We start from the raw sequence: 6,931 nt of genomic DNA on the forward strand, positions 1-6,931 counted from the left end.
TAAACCTAGACAAACTTTTAAATAATGTAAGCCATATAATCATATGATATTGGTAATATTGTAAGTTCTGAAATTTCGGTAACTTGGTTTGATGAAATTCATTAATTTTTAAACTATTTTCGGCGCTTATTAGGTATTTTCGGCGTACAGGAAAATTGATTAATTTTTTTCGCTTTTCGACTTCAAACTTGTTTTCAAACTCCATTTCATTAAAATGACGGTGAATGATCACACTACTTTCTGTCCTGGATCTTACCGAAATTGAATTGTTTTTATTTTATGCTAATACATTTTTATTAGGAGCGGTTGTTTAGCTTCTTAGAAAAGCTCAACTTGAAATCAAGCTTTTGTATCCCAGACTCTCGTTGCTTTTAAAGGTAACTCATGGGCGGAAGAGACAAGCTACATGATAATGGCCTAGAAACCGACCATATAGGCATATTATCAGCGCCCAAGCCTCCTCTCAACCAAATACCCGACCAGGGGATCAGGCAGTGGCTGCTGATCACTCATCTTGCAGACCTATTAACTAGAAAATTTAAAGTCTGAGCGGTGCTCGAACTCCCAACCCCCAGATTATGTGATAGGGACGTTAATATGATTTTCCAGCCAATGAGCATAAAAAGACTACAGAATAAGGGTAATGCAAAGGTTATTCATTATTTAAGGAGGAAAGAGACCCTCGCCCTTAATGATATGGCCCAAGGAGGAGATACGTGAAATTGGAGTAGGACTTGTAATTGTAAAATAATAGAAGAAGGATGTTTTTGTTTTACGAACTCCGTGGATAAATGTAATGATTTTTTTTTCCATCTGAGAATTATAGGTAGGTATCTAGTAACTAAAATTAACATTCTCTCTCTCTCTCTCTCTCTCTCTCTCTCTCTCTCTCTCTGTATATATATATATATATATATGGGGGGAGAGAGAGAGAGAGAGAGAGAGAGAGAGAGAGAGAGAGAACTTGAATAGTGGATAGAATTTTGAATTCTGAAAGATTTATATAAATCTAGGATAGAACCAAATAACTTCTCATCTTTGTTAAGAGTTAATTGTCATCTTTTTAATAGTTAAGTGTGTCTTGCTAATTTATTCCCTCTTATGACATTACCTTAAGCATTTCCTTTGGAGCTTGTGCACGGCGTGACGTCAGATTCCCTGAAAACGAATGGGATCTCTCCTTTCAATATTAAAAGATACGTTTGGTATATAATCCTTGTGACCTATCTAATACGATGAATTTGTCATATTTCATCCCGTATTCTATTCTTTGTTAATGTGTATTCTTTTAACCATGTAATAAGTTTAAATCTTAATGCTTTTCCTCCTGAGTTTAACGAGCACAAAGATATGATAAAAGGAAATTGAGATAGGATAAGAGGACTGGCAGCTTATGACTCGACCATTCAGAAGAAAGTTTAGTGACTTAAGTTGTGGAATACTGATCCTTACTTTTGATTCTCGGACGAAGGAGGGTGAAAGGATTTAATTCAAACTACTATTATAGGACGCAAGAAGGATGTGGTCGAGTCTTACCTTGCCAATTAAGATATCAGAAAATTGGTTTGAATGTTACGTGAAAACATTACGTATTGGAGGAGTCAATCCTGGTCTTGGGATCTGAAAAATTACATGCTCGTTTTATATGCATATAAATTATTCTCAATGGCGTTGTGATGATGCAGGTGTTATGTGTTGCAAGGGAATTTTATAGTGTTTATTGGGTTCCGCTAATTTTATTTTTTAGAGGGTGATCACTTATGTTGTTCTAACAATAAAAAATTACTTTTTTCACGAGATTGTCTTACTTCCTCTTTTTTTATCTTTTGTATTTACTTGTCCAAAGTACAGACCTTTTCTGAAACGTTATCTAATAGATCAGTGGAAAAATGTTAACTGAAAATAAAATGAACACGAAGTGCACAAATGGAACGGCTCAGAGTGTCCATTAATCAATGGAGCCATTAGCAAGATTTTTTTTGTATTAAGAGCATGACCGACAATTTTTGTAAGGAAGTTTATAGGTTATTGGTAATCGTTTATTGGATTCGTCATAACTTGAATGTACGTATATTTTTTGCAAGGAATTTGCAACTCTTTTGGTGCCTTGATAAAAACGTCTAAAGTGTAGTTTTGTTTGATTTGGTAAATTATTGGGTGTGGAGTTTGAAGTAGAGAATTATATGATCAGATGGTAAAAAAAGACTGTCTCCTATGAGATATACCTATATTGTTTTATTTTATTTATTTATTTATTTTTTATAGCTGAAGCAAGGAATTGATAATTATTTATATATAAACACGAACTATTTCTTTGTTAACTCGGATATTATTGTATAAAAACAAGATTTAACTCTGTGTATGCATAGATGTAAATAATGTTTTTATTTGTTTATTTATAAGAATTTAATATTTTTTTTTGCATTTGTGTATTGTATAAAAGTAAAAAAGTCAAAATTTATTGGAGACACTATTATATTAAGATTGGCAAATACAAAATTTAATAATGTCTTCGGAAACCATAATTTGAAGTTTCTTAAAATTTATTTGTTTGCGATATTCGAACGGAAATAGATCTAACATCTAATACATCATATATATATATATATATATATAGAGAGAGAGAGAGAGAGAGAGAGAGAGAGAGAGAGATAATTACCTATAATAGTATTATTCTTAAACCTGTTTCCCTGTTAAGATAAAAAAAAACTAGAGTATCCCGTATCATGCAGTGTCTATGGTGCTTTAAGAAAAGTGTGTACAAGGTTTTACACTAATGTAAAATGTGTAACGTACCTATACATACAAGTAGGTTTGAAACCCTACGATCAGTAATAGACTATTTTAATGTTATTTTTGATAAGTTACCAGCTATATGAGTAACGAATCTGTAAATTGTTAATAATAATGCCCAAATTATCCCATAGTTGAAAAAGTATTCAAATTTGATGTTTTTATCATTACGTTTATGATCCAATACATTCTTTGCTTATTTTAATGCCTGAAATGATACACATTCAGTATTTTTTATTCGGATGTGGAAAAAGGCAGATGAAAAGAGGGGCGTATTGAATAGCCCTTATGCCTTGAGTAAGTTCATTTTGAAGAGGTGTTGAATAATGCGTATTTTTTGTCAGAACTGAACGAAAATAGAAAGTAGAATATACAATAAAATGGTTTCCCTGACCATGCGGTAATTCTTCATATTATGAAAATAATATTAGGTGGATTTAAATTTTTTTTGAAGATATAATAGGCAATCTTTATGTGTATTAGTTTGAACGCACTTTTGCTCAGTGTGAAAAAAAAAAAGTTTTTTGTTCGCGTATTAAGAAATTTTTTCTATTCATATTATATTTTGCAAGATATAAATACAAAAGCTTGAACAGTAATTGATAATCATAGATTTTGAAACATATTCGATCGTAATTGCATTCAGCTAATAATCATAGAGTTAGATCGATATATTCTTTGCTAACAAAGTTTGGTATTAGATTATGAATTATTCAATAATTCAGTAAAAATTGTCTACCTAATATCCGAACGTAATATTTTTACTTATGTTGTGGGGGATAATTTTCTTCATATGATTTGTGTATTTGGGATTTTCCGTTACCGAGATAAATGTAATGAAGTATGAGTAGCCGAATCCGTAGAGTTTATCCGGTGTATATATGGTTGTTTATGTACTGCATATCATGATTGTGATTATATGTGTATGTATGTGTGTATATATATATATATATATATAGATATATAAATATGTGTGTGTGTATATATATATATATATATATGTATGTATGTATGTATGTATGTATGTATGTATGTATGTATGTATATATATATATATATATATATATTCTGTCCAATTCATTTCAATAATTGTTTATATCACGTGAAAGTATTTCAGTTTCCAACTGTTTACCGGAAACTACTAATGCAAAATAATACGCGAGAACTCAGTACTATAGACTATAACTTCTGTGTACCGATATTAATGAATAATCTAATAGATATTTTTAGAGGCTTTTGTAAGGTGAAATTTTATCTTTCAGATGTTATATGACTGAAGTACGGATTATAGTTGATTATATATGTGATTTAAGAAAAGAACATATTATTTAGTAAAAAAAATATGAGAGTACAAAATTCACTTCGTTAATTGATTACGGGTATAGAGATAATATTGTATGATAATCTCTTTAGTGCTCCGTAGTAGGCTAGAGAAGGGATTAATAAAGTGATTAGGTTTGTTGACGTTGCAAATAAGTTGACCGTGGGTGCGCAAACAAATCCTACAGGTGAGAAGAAAGTTTGTTTACACCGAAAACATCATAGTAGCAGCCGTTAGCCGTCTGGCAAGGCTGAGAGAGGGCGCGAGTTTGAGAGCAGGAGAGTCGTTTGTCGGTCGCGTACAAGAGTTTGGGCTACGAGCTGCAAGTTCGCCTCGCCAGGATGTCGGGGTTCAAAGTTGGGTTGGGACTGCGCCGGCGCACTAGCCATCGTGAGGGGTTAGCGATGGATAGCGTAGTGGAGGGGGCGACCCACGATACTCCGCGTAAACAGTCCTTCAAATCCAACATCCAGGTTCCTAATGTCAAGCTCAAGAAGTTCAGGAAGTACGACACTTTCATCTGGTTGAGGGAACCCCACAAGGATAGTGGATGTAATCCCGACAAACCTCTGAACAGACTGCGATCTCTCAACTCACTGTAAGTACAACATGAAATCACACGACGTCTCTCTCACTCACCTTCTCTTATCCTATCATAACAATTGCACGTGGAACTTTCATTATTACATGTACTGTGATTTTAACAATGATATGATTTATGTTTTCTCCTCTTCAATTATGGTGTGTAAATTTGATTTCATTATTGTGATAAATATTTTATAAATTTTTCATATCAGAAAAAGCAGAAAGATAAGTAGTGTGATTCTAAATATATTTAATTTTAATAAGTGCTTGTGGAAAAGTGAAAACCATATTGCTATGGAAAATTAAAAGAAAAACATAAAATATGCACAAGGATTTGTGAATGTTTTTGAATAGTTTAACGAAAGTTTGCAATGGCTTTCTTTTTGGTGATTAGGATAACTGATAGTTTTGCATTTGTGAGAAAGCTAAAATGTTTATTTTAAAAATCGACGGCGAATGAAATCATGTATTTGGTAAGTAGTTTTTCATAATTGTAATTTTTTTTTTATGTGTCTTAATGAAATTTGAAGTGTACAAGATGATTTCGTTTCCCCCCGAAAATATGAATTTCTATAATTAGTATTTTGGAACATATTCTTTACTAAAAACCAAAGAAAAATAGAGTTCGTCACAATTTTTTTTTTTCCGTGGAAAATGTCTTTGAAGATTCGATTAACTTGAAATGACGGCCAGTAAAGTATTGTGGCGGCAGTTTTGTAATTCTTTTTTTAGTAAATCCTGTTCAATGTAAAAAAAAAAAAAAAAAAAAAAAAAAATTGGTGGAAAATAACTTCCAGCATCCAAGTATGTGAAAATAAAGAAGTCAGTCAAACATTGTCCCAACTTCAAGCCAGTTTTCTCGTCTTGTTTTTATTTTGTAAAGTACCGGATGCAGATTGACGTAAGGATGTCAGTAGATCTTCCTATGATTATCTGCATCTTCTGAAAGTACTATATCGCAACTCCAAAAGATGTCACGCATCGAAGGAATGTTCGTGTTAGCAGATTGAAAGAGAGCGTGAGTTCTATACATGACAGTCAGTCCTTCCCGTGATGTGATGCATAGTATAATACTTCTTTTCTGCAATGGAATTGAAGCAATTTGTGCTGCAATAAACATGCGATGTACATAAAGTTACCGTGTAATGACAATAACGCCTGTTGTAAGGATATTGCAGTATGGAGTAATAAAAGGTAGAAAATAATTCGTCATGCAAGAAAATTTGAGAGAGAGAGAGAGAGAGAGAGAGAGAGAGAGAGAGAGCTTGGCATTTTTTAATGTTAAAAGATTAATTATGTATAAAATCGTTTAAACTTATATGCGTATATATATATATATATATAATATATATTATATATATATATATATATGTATGTGTACATATGTATATATATGTATATATATATATATATATATATAAAATGAATCCTTCTTATGTTTTAGGTATGATTGCTGTTAATACATTGATCTTTAGGGCCACTTTTTTTTTTAACAATAACTCTGTTATTCTCTCTATTCCTTAAAGATTGTGAATGATGAATATCAATATTAATTAAGCAACCGTAAGCTTAGAATAAATGGGACACTGAAAAGCGTCTAGATAATTTATTAAAGGTTATCGTTAGTATCAAACTCGTAAGATGGTTCATGATTAGTTAATTCATTGGACTAAACACTGGTATAAGGTGTGAATTTATGTTTAGAAAGATATTAAAATTGAATCAGTTAATTTCACATCAAGGTAACATTTTGGAATAAATCAATATATCTAATGCAGAATGCCACTGATAGGAATATTAGATTGTTGAAATAAATTAGATTAAGTAATTCGAAATAACAGTTTGTATAAAGAGTAATTATGAATAATGTGGTGTTTAATATTCTATTTTATGTTGTTTCTCCTGATGATATCTCGGTGTGTTCTTTGTTTTTGATGAAGAGAAAGGGTTCTTTGTTCTTTGTCTCTGAAATGCTCAGTTCTTAGAAATTCTTTATCCCCAAAGGAATTCATATTTGATGTGATTATAGGGGTGATTACAGTTTTTTTTCTATTTGGTGACAATAAAGATTTTTTTTTTCGCGTATGTGATAAGAAATTTATAGAATATCTTTCTTTCGTTAGATAATTTACAACCCCTTAAGTATGCATACATAAGGCGTGCGTTATGTGTAAACACACAGACACACATATATACAGTATGTACTATATATAGTATTTCTGTGTTATATGT

Source organism: Palaemon carinicauda, chromosome 11 (assembly GCF_036898095.1).
Source record: "Palaemon carinicauda isolate YSFRI2023 chromosome 11, ASM3689809v2, whole genome shotgun sequence".
Lineage (NCBI taxonomy): Eukaryota > Metazoa > Arthropoda > Malacostraca > Decapoda > Palaemonidae > Palaemon > Palaemon carinicauda.